We start from the raw sequence: 14,826 nt of genomic DNA on the forward strand, positions 1-14,826 counted from the left end.
GGGAGGTCTTTGCCAAGGTTATCCTCTTTCTCATTTTTATTTGTCTTTGTCGCAGAAGCTTGCTCTAAGAATCGTCAAAACGGTGTTCTTCGGGCTCAATTCAACGTTACATTTCTCTACCAAGTACCAACCACCAATCCAACCAGTTTCGATCCACAACCAATATATTCACCTCTATTGCTTCTCAATCTCACTTACAAAGGACCTAATAGCGGTGATGATTTGTAGCTACAAAGGCAAAGGAAAAGACAATGAAAAAAGGCACAAGAAGGAGACCAAAATTCACAAAGAAATCCACCGGTTTTGGGTACCACAAAGGAGCCATTTTCACCCTTCTATGGCACACGTTTTTTCACCTCTTTTTACACACAAATCACACTAGAAAATGGCTGGAGTTATAACCATATAAATAGGGTTAGGTTAGGCTTTTAATTGAACCAATAACAAAGCTAAACAGTCCAACATTCAAAGATATCCAAGAGGGATATAAATGAATTGGGTAGAGCCTGTGTATTTAGTTGTTGATATTTATTTCATTCATCGGCCTAGACTATGAAATATATATTCTCACGCTAATATCACAGCCCGAGATTTATTGGGTATCAAAATTCAACAAATATCCACTTTGATACCCAATAAACTTGTAAGCAATCAAAACATATAGTTATTACTTGCATAATCAAGGTAGCCAATAAAATTGAAATCATAGATCTTACCTCGTGTTTCGAACTCGAAACGCATACCATACTTGCTCTATATACTCACCAAGTTTAAGGTTAAGAATAACCAGGTAGAAGCAAATATTCACAGTAATCAATCAAAAACAGATAAATACGTAATTCGATATAACATAGGATAACACACAGATCTTTTCCAAAAAAAAAAAAAAATGTTCACACAAAATCGCATATTAATACTATGTTAATCAATAAACGACCAACACATGCATAAATGACTCAGACGAAAAGATCTTACCACACTTATCTAATCTTATTCCATGTTGCTCATATTTCGAGAACACATATCTCCTCTCATTACCTACCATGCTCACTAGACTGATCGCTCAACTCATGTCTAATTGGTAAATTACAATAGATCCTAAGTTCTCGGGATAATCCTCTATCACCACATCACTTCTCTCAACCTACGTGGATAATGGGTCTCTACCTAACAGAAGTAATAAAAATATCTCTCTCACACTCCATCTAATCAAGATCTCTTTACAAATAAAGGACTCCAACATTTAATCACATATTCACTCGTGATTCAAATGTCACACTCTAGATCCCTGGTACAAACCACCAATGTACCTCAGACATCTATACTCCACCCTACCAAAAGACATACAACATACTGCTAATGCATCCCGACCCGCTATGCATACAAACAATTACACCAAGTAATTATATTGACTCAAATTCATGTAAATGCATATATCAAATACATTGAAATGTAGCATATAATTATGCAACAAAGTTAGGCAATCATAAACATGCAGAAAGAATTATACACAGATGCACATGCAGTAACTAGGTTTACTCTCAATAAACCTCACTAGGGTCATCATTTGAATCACTACTATCTTGAGTTATACCTAAATTCATTTGCTTAAACTTTATTATACGTCTTATTATATGTAACTCACCACACCTCTTATCTCTCTTTTTAGTTTTAATCTTCATCTCCTTACCCTTAAGGGAGTTTATGACAATCTTGGGTGTTAATGTGTCTCTACCATACTTGATTGCATTTTTAACCTCTCTATATGAATCAAGCATGTAATTAAGTAAAATAATGACTTTATATGTTTCAAATACATTTTCGTCATAATTAATAATATCTTGAATAAGTTTGTTAAAAATATCTCAGTTGTCATCATGATCCTTTGAACGATCCATTTTAAATCTGAAAAATCGTTCAAACAAGTACAAATTTTTAGGATAGATTTAAGCAAATATAAGTTTTTCAACTCTTGTCAAAGTTCTTTTGTAGAATCAAGTTTTCCAACATTTTTTAAGATAGTGTTAGATAGGTGTAAAATAATTGAAATGTAAGCAAATTCATCATATTCTTCTTTTTGTGTTCTGTCAAATTTATAGGAAATTTGCCATCTATAGCTTTTGAAACTTTTTGTTGAACCAAAACCTCCTTCATCTTTTGTTGCCAAATTGAAAAATCTCATTTCCCATTGAAAATTTCAATTTCGAAATGTGAAGACATTTTACGAAAACAAAATGACTATATGCACATGATAGGTCATACAAAGTAATCCAAAGGCCGTAATATACACCGTTTTAGATTCCCAAAGTTTCATAAGATTCACGATCTTAAATTAAGAAAATATTCAAACAGATCAAATCTAAATGTTCTAACAAGATAATCAAGCAATACAAAGATATGTAAACAAAAAATTCAAATTTTCACGCAATGCAGTCTCACACAGTGATTATATGACAATTAGAGCACAAAACCAATTACAAACTTGCAATCAACTTCAACACTTCAAATATAGTAAATAACTCCTAAATTTCTAGCACAAGCAATGTTACCCTTTCACGATATCTCCAATCCTAATGTCACCCTACAACTGAAATTTAAATTGGTTGTTGATACTTATTTCATTCATCGGCTTAAACCTATAAAATATATAATCCCACGTTAACATCATAACCTTGAATTTATTGGGTATCAAAACCCAACAGTCTTGTGCCTTCAATATTTTTTTTAGGATGATGAGGGGAGCTACAGATAATAGTGAATTTAATTTCCATCCCAAATGTGCTCCTATAAAGATTACGCACTTTGCTTTTGCAAATGATTTGATACTTTTTGCTAGTATTTTGATGAGTTGCTTGGCTGATTCTGGCAATATGTCGGGGCTAAGGATGAATTTTGATAAGTCTAACTTGTACATGGCGGAGGTTCGTGGGCAAGAGATGGATGAAATTTATGAGATTGCTAACATCCCAAAGGTTCTATGCTTTTTCACTACTTAGGTATTTGTCTTACGGTGGAAAAGTTGAAAATTAGCACTTATGATGTACTAATAAACAAAATCACAGCTTATATTGGTGCTTAGTCTAGGGCATCTTTATCTTATGCAGGGAGAACGGAGCTTGTGAAAGCCGTGCTCCAAGGGGTTGACTGTTTTTGGTTATCCATCTTTTCCATTCCAGCCACGGTTGCTTCTAGAGTCATCACACTTTTTCGGAACTTTCTTTGTAGATCTAACAAAGCATTGGTCGCTATTGCTTGGAGCAATACATGCCTACTAAAGATGAAGGTGGACTTGGACTTAAGGATATCAAGGGCTGGAATTCTGCGCTACTAGCCAAAACACTTTGAATATTCATTGCAAGAAAGAGACTTTGTGGATTAAATGGGTTAATCAAGTGTACCTTCGTTGTAGTTGCATTTGGATGTATATGCCAATGAAACATGATTCCCCTCTCTTTAAAAAACTGCTGGAAATTAGAGATTGCATTATTAGGGATGAATAAAGTACACATGCGGCCGTTCATAAATTGTCTAGCTGGAAAGTACTACTAATAGCAAAAAAATCTGCCTCACGCCGCCTCGATGGGCGGGGAGGAAAAAAAATTAAAAATAACTTTATTTTTGGACAATTCACCCGTTGAAAATGTATTTCATTCTCTAATAATAAAATAACTCGAAATTTTGAAAATATAAAAAAAGAGACGGCAAACGGTGTAAGCAGCTGCCCCAACCCAAACCCGACCCATTGCTATCCCTAGACAGTACACGGTAGATTCAATATTTCTGGCGCATATGAGTACTTCAGGCCGAAGGGAACAAAGATAACCTGGGCCAACTCTGTTTGGAACATATATGTAAACCAAAGCACGTTTTTATCGTATGGTTAGCAGCTAAGTCTAAATTGCTTACAAAGGACAGATTGCATCTTTAGATTGACCGAAAACGCTCATTTTGTTAATATATGGATGAGACTATAGGTCACTTGTTCTTCGACTGCCTGTTCTGCCAATCAGTTTGGAAAATTATCTGTGCATGGTTGGGTCTTCGGTGGTCTATGTCTACACTTCCCAGTGCATTGAAGTGGATTAAAAAGGAAAGTCGGGGCACTTCTTGGCTATGCACTTACTATGACCGTTTAACACATTTGAACTGTAAGAAATAGAAAGATTTTTGATGATCTTAAATCGCAAATTGATAGTATTGTTCAATGAATCAAAACATACGTATACAAAGTCATTTTTTTGTATTTGAATGTTTTGATTCAATAAGAGTCCTTAACTATGGGTCTCTAGTTTGTAATTGTTTTAATTTCTTATCCACAATTTGTTTTGCCCAGGAATGCCTGGTGTGGTTGTATATACACTTGATTTAGAGTTGTAAGCTTGGGAATGCTCGGTGTATGTGTATATAATTTTGATCAACATAATTCACATTTACCGATAAAAAAAATATATTACATACTTGGTAGTTCCAGTTTATATATAAAATAGAATATGATACAAAAGGCAGCAATCACAGCATATCACAATGCACATTTATGTGCTCTTACATAGATAACTCGATTTTAGAAATAAGAATACCATCGGTGTCTGCATAAAGCCATTCTCCGTCACAAATTCTAGTCCAAGCCATAGTAACATGCATGTGCTTATCTCCACCAATTCCCCTCCTATTAGCTTTTATTGGGTGTGAAGCCAGAGCTCTCACCCCAATATCACAACCATTTATTTCATCTACATCCCTGATACAACCGTTCACTATTATGCATGCCCATCCATTATTCTGAGTGTGCACCACAGGATTACCACCCAATATTGCACATCTCAAACTACCACCCCCGTCAATAACCAGAACTCTTCCATTACCTTTCTCCTCGAGAAAATTACGAATCAAAACATTATCTTCAAATACTTTCAGAGTGACGATTGGTCCACAAAATACTGGGCGCCTTCAATATATCTGGAAAATTAGCTGGAGCGCTCGAAGCTCACTACTCGAGATAAGCTGTGGATTTGTATCACAAACTTCAGCAGTCGAGACAAAGCTCATCCTTATTCCAACCAAATTCAAATTTTATTTGGAATATTTTTTTGCTATTTGTACAAAGTGTGTTTACAAATTTGATTGACAAAATAAGTGTCAGCAAAATTCAAGCCATTAATTTCCAATAATTTTAAAATCTGTTTTTGAAATGATTGATATAAATATTATTTTGTCAACCATCAAAAATAGCCTAAAAAATAATAGTAATAAGCAATGGCACGAAAAGATCTAGAAATAGAGAGATTAAAGAGTCATACGTGAAGAACTGTCGAGTAGCTGTGAGGTTGTACCTTACGAGCTGTGGATCGTAACCACCAAATGAAAATTAATCCAAATTCAGAAGTATCAGATTTTAGGACTTCTGATGGAGGAAAAATTGGATGGCAGCAATAGAATTGGAGATTATTTATAGCAAAATTTCTAAAAAAGTATATGCTAAAAAATGATCCATATCGTCCACTTGTGAGTCATTCAATGATCAGCTCTCACCCTAAATACTATTGTTTGAATGGGAAGAAGGGTTGCCTTCCATATTAAGGGCATAAAGGTCAATTCATCCTCCATCTCAAAGGTGAAAGAGGAAATATAAATTATTTATTTATTTTTTTTAAAAAAAAGGTACGACGTTAGTGATGGAAAATGTGTGATTGAGTGAATCTTTTTGTCTGAATACTTTAATGGGATTGTCCATTTTTAGAATCAAATTTTAAACGTAGAGGATTGTGATACATTAATTCAATCATACTATAAGCCCCTGTTTGAGCTCCATTATTTCTCATTACATTAAATTAAATTTTTCCCTCTCATACTTTTAACCACACAATTTTCAATAAAATAATATTACACGTAAATCAAAAACTTTTCAACCACTCATTTTTCAAAACAACACTATTCATCTCATTATAATTTACAAATAATGGGGTTCAAACGGGGGTTAAATGCATAATTTTTTGACGAAAAATTCTTACAAACAACACATGGCACAACATCATTCGAAGATAGGAAAAAAAAACAGTTCAATAACTTTTTGTCACATCAGTATCGGTACATTCTGTTAAATTTTTCTTGTACTTGGATCTTTATTCTTGTTTTCATTTGTCATTAATTATGCAAGTAACTAACAAATATTCAATTTTTCAACAATAAAGTATTTAGGGGACTTTTTGCTCAAGTATATTTTTTTTAATTAACATAAAACAAACAGAAAAATAGAAAAAGAAAAAGTAAAACATGCCTCTCTTCAATCAACATTCACCATGAATGTTGAGCGTTTGTCATTTGATCGAAGGATTATTACAACGCATTATTGTATTTTGAATTATTCACAATGATATTGAAAAATTAAGTGGGGTATTATCGTATTTTGAATTATTCTACTCGCACATATGAATCTCTACAAGTAGAATGATATGTGAATGCATGTCCATGCATTCATCTGTCAAATAGGGGTAGTAGAGCTCTTGTATGTTTGGGTATAGGTGTTGAATCTAGTTCTTTACACTGATTTTTCGTCTCTAAGTTTTAGATGGAGCATCCAGTTTTATACGGAATTTGCACGTCTTTTTCATGTCAATACTACACTTTTTTTCCATTATTTATTTGTTTTATAACTTAAATATTACCCGCCCAATTCGCGTTCTTATATGATTATATAGATTTTAGCTTGTAATTTACAATTTCATAATTTCAAAATGTTTATTTTCAAAATTATTCAGTATATATATATATATATATATATGATCTACTGGCCTCACTTAAATCAAATAGTTTCCATGGTATATTTTCTTTCCTTTTCTCATTGCATTAACCGTCAAATACAAGTTTATATGATGATACAAAAAGGGCCAATTTCTTTAACTCATCAACTGTTATAAGGAAAGGCTCTTAATTTAAATTTGCTGGACTCAATGGTCTAACCAGGGAGAGAACACAACAAATTATCATAATCACAAAACAGCATAGAGGAGAACAATAAATTCTACTCGCCAGAATCGATCAAACTCAAGGATTCATAGTTCTAATTTCAGAGCTTGGATTTATCATTTTACCAAACTCATTGAACTGCATCTCTATGCTTGGGCGATAATCGTGTGTTTGGAATTATGGATATTGAAAAATTGACTGTCAATATTCTAACGATACCCTAAATCGTGTTCGACATTCTGCTTTGTTGTAAATAGACTAACAAGCTATTTATGAAAGAATTTTGTAGTTTATTTTGTAACATAAATTGAGATAAGATAAATTCAATGAACATGTGTGTATATCCTTCGATTTTCTAGTCATGAAATCCATTTCTTCTTTTTCTTCAAAGAGCTTGAGAAAAAAAAAAAAAAAAAAGAGTTGCCTTAGGCAGCGTGGCTGCTTGTTTAAAGGTAGCCCGCAGCTTGCCTTCAAAAAAAAAAAAGAAAAAAGAAAAAAAGAAAAGAAGAGTCGAGCCTCCTGAGCTGAAAGTTCAGGCCAAACCTCGATTTTTTGGTCGAGCTTTTGCTCAACTCGACTCGAGCAAAAAAAAAAGCAAGTCTTTAAAAAGCTCGAGCTGAGCCCGAGTCGGCTCGGGCTCGTTGACGGCCCTAAGTATGGTGCTTAACATCTTGTAGTCCAATGATATAGCCCAATTTAAAGCCCACTTAAAGGAATGTGACCCGATTACTTATTAATTGGGCATACTGAAATGCGTTTTTAATGAATGGCTTGGATGATGCCACGTGGTGGTGAAGTAACCATTGAATGCATTGTGATTGTTTATATTCTAATGACCCTTCATTGTCTACAAAGAAGCAAGAGTTCTATGGTTTTCTTATTTCTTTCATTTCTGTTTTCTCTCAAAGGGAAACCTCTGATTTTTATATGTGATCGTTTTCTTCTAGATGTTCTCGGTGAAATCTAGCATATTTTACATTTATGAGAGGTTGATTCTGTTGAGCAGTAACTCTTGGTTACTTAGTAAAATCTTTTAAGGGTATTTCAGAGAAGAAATTTGGTATGAAAGTAAGACCTATATGATTCTTTGTGTTGTAATTCTTGTATTGGTACTCTTTACTAGTTTTTAGTGGATTGAAGCGATAACCACTTTAGTGGATTGAAGCGATAACCACTTTAGTGGATGCTCAATGTGGTGATTAGCCCTTTTTGGATGAACATCAGGGTATAAGGACGAAAAATCTTCAATGTTCTTTAATTTTTTGTCTATTGTTTGGGATTGTTAATACCAACACTTTTCAACCAGTGCAAAGTGCATGGCATGCAGTTCACACAATAATGAAGACTTGTTTCATTTTGATTTCGCTACTCATTTTTTTTTTTTTTTGGAGGAATCCGCAGCCGCTACCTTTTGGGTGCTCACTGAATAAACCTTCGAGCCGACCCAATAGCCTACAAACCACATTGATTTCGCTACTCTTTATCTTATGAAAAGACAAATGATGGCTACCATTTCTTAGTTATTGAGAAATTTTATTTTTTGCAATATATTTGAATTAGTTTATCTAGTTCTTATCCTTTTCGCATTTGACAAGTAACATTCCACTAGAATACTTAATTGGCTTTCACATAGGTGCGTAATATCATATTCGTAAGTTCAAGATCAATAGTTGAATTTAAGAAAGAGTAAGTAGCAAGTACATGACATTAAATGACATATTTATTTAAATGTAAGGTTACATTATTAATTTAATTGAGCAAGTTAGTCATCTAAATTAGTGCTCTATCGTCCTTCATATTAAATAGTATTATTCTTTAAAAATGGTACAAAAATTGTCAAAATTGAAATCCATAATTAGAAAAAGAATTCCCGTTCTTTTTGTGACGGACCCCATGTTGCAATAATGCACAAAATGTTGAGCTCTTATCTCCAACCTCTTCACCCAGTTATAAAATATTAAGGGGAATTTACATAAATGTCACTAAAATTGAAAATGCACAAAAAAAATTGACTTGCACCAATTTCTTCCAAAAATGTCACTTTTTTCCTACAAAATGTCCATTTTACCCTTTAATACTTTTTTAGGAGCAATAAATGCTTGATTTGAATGCAATTAATGGTGTGATGTGATTATTATTTTTATTTGTTTTTAACATTGAAGATATGAATATTATATTGTAGAATATGAATTTTTGATTAAAAAAAGGGTGAAATCTTTACAAAAAACACACACATACACACACATACGAATTCAAAGAGCTTCTTCTTCATCTCCATTCCATTATCAATAAGACAACAAGGAAAGCCATTGATCAATCTCAAAGTTGAGTTACTAGAAGAAAAAATATATTCATATCATACTTTATTACTTTAAATGGTCAATACAATATAATCATATTTAATTGACATTTTTGAATCTCTTATTCATTGATGTGTTTTATTTTTGATATATTTTAGAAAGGGAAAAAAATACCGATATTCTCTACAAAATGTAAAAGATTCCATATTTAATGAAGCATCGAGTTATACCTTCTTTATTTGCGGGAAGATACTGTGATGTTGTAGTTTAGAATTGATTATCACCATTAATGTTTTCAATAAATTCTTCAAACAGTCAAACACATGTTTTTTTTAGCTTCCCCAGCAGTTTAATTGTCGAGCGGTATCTTTGAAACTGTCGGATTAGACATTTTAACTGTCGGGATAGACAATTTAATTGTCGATTTCGACACCTGAAAACTATTGTCAACCTTTTTCATTTTGGTACTACATGGATCTAAGTATTCACATGCGTCAATTTGATGGTATTAAATGTCGACATATGATGTGTAGAATTCTCACTTCTGTAGTTCTAACATTTCAGGTATAAGTCATGATTTGAAATTCATCGTTTAGCATGGGGAAAACTTTGTTCGCGGGGATGATGAATGGAAGTGGAGAGGGGACAAAATCATTTCCATTTTAGCGCCAAGAAGTATTACCGTAGCAGAACTTGTGTTACGGTTGAAGAACAAACTTGGTATCGTTGAACCCCGCAATGAAATCGAAATGAAGTTCAAGGTCTCGAACTTGAATATACCTCCGGCCAAGATATGCTACGATGAGGACCTAAATTGGTACATATATGTTCATAAGGAAACTGCACTCTACGTTACTATTTTGGAAATCGAGCTCCCAAGTGTTGACATGACGAGAGATGCAAACTGTGCAGGGAACTTTTTCGGCCCAGCGGAATGTCCCCATAACATACAACATGATGAGCTCAATCATCAGCACAGTGTGTCGAAGATCGAAGCACCGAACCTCCAATTGACCATATCGAGGCTGCAGCATCCGATGAGCACTTAGACAACCCGATACATGGTACAGATGATGTTATTATTTCTGACATTGACGAGCTAATGTCATCACATTCCATAACTTCGTGCAAAGATGAGTGGATTACAGCTGTAAATACATCCGTTCTCACCGAAAAGCAAATATTCTTTAGCAAGAAATAGTTGTACTCGAAGATTCGTGTACTTGCATTGCAAGAGAAGTTCCAATTTTAGGTAAGTAGGTCAGGCATGAAAATGTTAACTGTTGTATGTATGGACGATAATTGCGAGTGGATGTTACGTGCTTCTACTATCAAGCAATTTGCAATCTTCATGATCCATAAATTCATTAGAGTTCACACATGTTCCCTTGATTTTCGTCGTAATGCACATCGGCATGCCACTAGTTCTGTGATTGCCGAACATATTTTGGGAAAATTGGATACTCCATACCGATCGTATGACCCTACTGCTATTGCACGTGATATCGAACGTGAGTTCAATATGAAAATCAATTACAGCAAAGCACGTAAGGGGAAGCTTCATGCCTTAAATATGCTACATGGTATATCGGGGAACATTTTTTAGAAATTATCTTCGTACTGCCACGTCGCAGGAGAGAGTAACTCGGGGATAGTAACTCACATCGAAGTTGATTCTCTTCATAGGTTTCATTACTTCTTTCTAGCTTTTGGTGCAAGTATTCGTGATTACAGGCAGTACTTGAGACCCGTTATTTATGTTGATGACAGTCGCTTAAAGGATCCATACAAAGGTACATTTCTAGTGGTAGCTGCCCAAGATGGTAACAAACAAATTTATCCGTTGGCATGGGGGATCGTGGATGCTGAAACCAATAAATCTTGGAAGTGGTTTATGTCCAACTTGAAAGACCATATAGGGGATTTAGGAAAAAGAGTATTGAAAAAGCTATTACTCAGTTGTTTCCGTTGTCTCACAATGGTTGTTGTATCTGGCATCTCGAAAAGAGCCTAATACAGCGATACAGTAACGCAAGTGTAATATTTTTATTCAAACAAGCTGCTATAATTTATCGGGTCGAGGACTTTGAAAGACTCATGGGACAGATTTGTAGTGTGAGTACAAGAGCACATGGACACTTAGAGTGAGCAAGTTATTCGCTTTGGTCACGAGCACTATTTATTGGCCACTGTTACAATATTATGACGAACAACAATATAGAGTCTTTGTACTCCATGTTGAGACAAACCCGTTCATTACCGATAACTTGCTTGGTCGAACACATTCGGACTACTATGTAGAAGTGGTTTTACGAACGTCGAACAAATGCGATCGAATGTAGTATCGTATTGACGCCGAGGATGGATAACAAGTTACGGACGAAATTTGGAAATGGAACTAGGCTTAAAGCCCATTTGTTGACAAACAACTTAACCCAGGTTGGAATATCCAACGACATGGACATAGTTGACTTTTCCGAAGTCATGAGTTCCAACTTAACCGTATACCATGTGTTCATACAACTCGTGCTACTTGCTTCAGAGGAAAGTCTATGTACGACCTATGTTTCCCTTATTACTCATCTTGAATACTGGAGGGGTGTCTATAACGAAGCTATATATCATGTTGGACGTGAAGTGAACTGGATTGTTCCGAGCTAATTACATGTACTCCTATTTTGCCACCAATAGTACGTCGTCCTCTAGGTAGACCACTGACTTGACGTAGGTGTTCTAGATACGAGTTTGCATGGTTGAGCAGGAAATGCACTAACTGTGGTCGAATGGGTTATAATCGAAGCATGTGTTCAAACCCTAATGTATCACAAGTTCCTTAGAGGTTTCTAGTGTAATCGACGATGTATGTTCAATGTTTCGTACTGCATTGTACATTATGAAGTTATCTTATAAAGTTTGTGATAATTATCATTTCTGGACGTTTGGCATCCTTTTGTGCACATACAAATTTCAGACTCGCATATTCAACACCTATGCAATATCTCCACACGTTAAACTGTCGATCCCGGCAGATATTTTCTTCATTCTCAACAATTGACGAAACCATGCACAACATTCAAGATCAGCTTCACGTACATGGTAAACTGTAGATTTTGTGAACGGAAAACAACGTATGGAAACATATTTGACACAATATCTTTAAAAACGTACAATTAACCCTCTAACTGTACGGTCGTTCAAAATACTTGAAGGTAGTAAGCAAAACTTTGTATCAATCACTATTTACTTAAAAATGCTTTCTTCAATCCCCAGCCAAATAAATTCTAAATTGCAACATTGTAAATAGTTGACTGAATTGAGCACATGATGAATCCCATTTCTTAACATCTGATCAACCTATGGTGTTTGCATACACATTATCTACTTACATTATTCAGAATAAACATAAGTAAAAAGTTATGACATAATATTTTTGAAAACGTACAATTAACCCTCCAACTCTACAGTCGTTCAATATACCTGAAGGGAGGACGCGAAACCACTTCTCCCTTTTGTCCACTTAAAAATGCTTTTTTTCAATCCCAATGAAATTTATTATAATTTGCAACATCATAATTTGTGGAGTAAATTCAGCTCATGAAAAACACCATGTCATAACATCCACTCAACGTACTGTAAAATACGGATCCATTTACAACATAATGCATTACAACCTGACGGTTAATTTGTCATTCCTGATAGATCGTTTCTGTAATTCTCGACAGTTGGACAGGAGTATACAAAATACACTACTCGGATTACTTCTTTGGGACATGGTCATGCTGACTTTTTGATTCCGTGTTAACCAAATTCATCCCTACAAAGGACTGGACTATATAACTTATTTACTACATTCCATGGGTGTCACTTCATTTGTAATCAACAACTAAACCTTCTCTCTCGCTGTCTTCACTTGACTCTTCCGACGAGATGATAATGACCTCATTCTGGAGGACGTACGCCACCCTATCGTCGATCTCTCTCTTGTATCCAGTGTCAACCTCGAACACCACATTGAGCACGCTGTTCGGTGATTGCGCACCTTCACTTGCAAAATCTTTCAAGTTGGGAAAAGAAACAGGAGAGATGACTCTCCTACCCATACGAGGGTTAACTTCCTCATCGTCTGATGAAATGTAGATTGGAAATAATGGAGATGAACCGGGAACTGGCAATGGCTCATTCATGTTGAACGATTTGGTGCTTTTTGTGGACGAACTCATTATGTCGATATAGTAAATTATTGATGAAATGAAATGTGTATGCGAGAAGTTGAAAGTTTCACAATGCTATTCAACGAGGTTATTTATAAATGAAAATGAACTCACACTGTATTTATAAGCAACTTGAAGGGGGGAAGCAATTGTGGTCATCATCTACCCAACCACGAAATCCAATCTCCTTGTAAATTTGAAAAGCAATTGGTGTGATGGTTCAATTAATTTAGTGTACATTTATCCCCCATTTCCCCATAATTAGTAGGACCTTCAAGACTCTTAAATCATGTGTACAATTCACTAAATCTAGATTCGTGCACTTCAAATTCTCTAGGAAAAATCTAGTAGTCGTACCATGGTTATAATAGTAGTGTCTCACAATAATGGGGTATCATGTTCACGCACATGTTAGATGTAGAATGAAATAAAAATGAAATAGACATTAACTCATTTGTGAATTAGTTGCACCATGGTTGTCATGCTTTGGGCACTTTTAATGGCTCATCATCTTAACCATGTTTTCGTATTACGAAGGCACTTGCACGTTTCAAATACAAACAAGAAATTACGGTCATCCAGACCTACGTCGTAGTAGTGCGAGCCAAGTGACTTCATTGCAAAAGAAGGATTGGTGTACATAAATTTCGAATATACATCATTAATTAACAGTTTCGAATAAATGCCACATCAAATGTTTGAATTGGACGATAATATTACACCGTAAGGAAAAATATAAAATTCATCCCTGCGGATCGTGGATAGAATATAGACCCGTACAAGACGTTCTACACTTTCTCACTGTTCGTTGCATCTCATGGAAGTGCACTAAAGCCTTATTTCACCTACCCGGCCTTCATCCGAACGAGCTCATATCTGTGTAACCTATGTTCAAAAATATGTCATCAATTACAGATGTGAAAGAAAATTATCTTTGAATTGCATTTGGTAAGCTATGATTCGATTATATTTCTTTAAAAAAAAAAAAATTCTTAGTAATTTTTTGAAACTCATCATATACAAGTTGGAAGAGAAGCTAGAGTTGATGTTTAATTATCATAAACACAAAATGTGCAAAACAACCTCAAGTTCGACGATTCACTAAACAAACAATATTTATCAAAATCAAATCCAATTTATTAAATATATCAGTCAAAGTTTCTCTCCATTATAAACACCAACTAGTACCAAATATATTTCAATTTGTAATTCCATCAAATTTTTTCCAAGAACAAATTCATAAATAACATTCATTTCAATTATTGGCTCAGTAATTAATCTAAAACGGTTTTAATATTACATTATCACGACCAGAAAGTTAATACTTCAACGATTTACTAAGCAACACTCAA

The 14,826-nt window shown here is 34.6% G+C and overlaps 1 pseudogene; it reads right to left on the minus strand.

The window, feature by feature from the left end:
- Window positions 1-4,510: 4,510 nt before the first annotated feature.
- LOC111371999 lies at window positions 4,511-5,046 on the minus strand (annotated as a pseudogene).
- Between the last annotated feature and the right edge of the window lie 9,780 nt (window positions 5,047-14,826).

This window comes from Olea europaea, chromosome 1 (genome assembly GCF_002742605.1).
Source record: "Olea europaea var. sylvestris chromosome 1, O_europaea_v1, whole genome shotgun sequence".
In the NCBI taxonomy this organism is placed as follows: Eukaryota; Viridiplantae; Streptophyta; class Magnoliopsida; order Lamiales; family Oleaceae; genus Olea; species Olea europaea.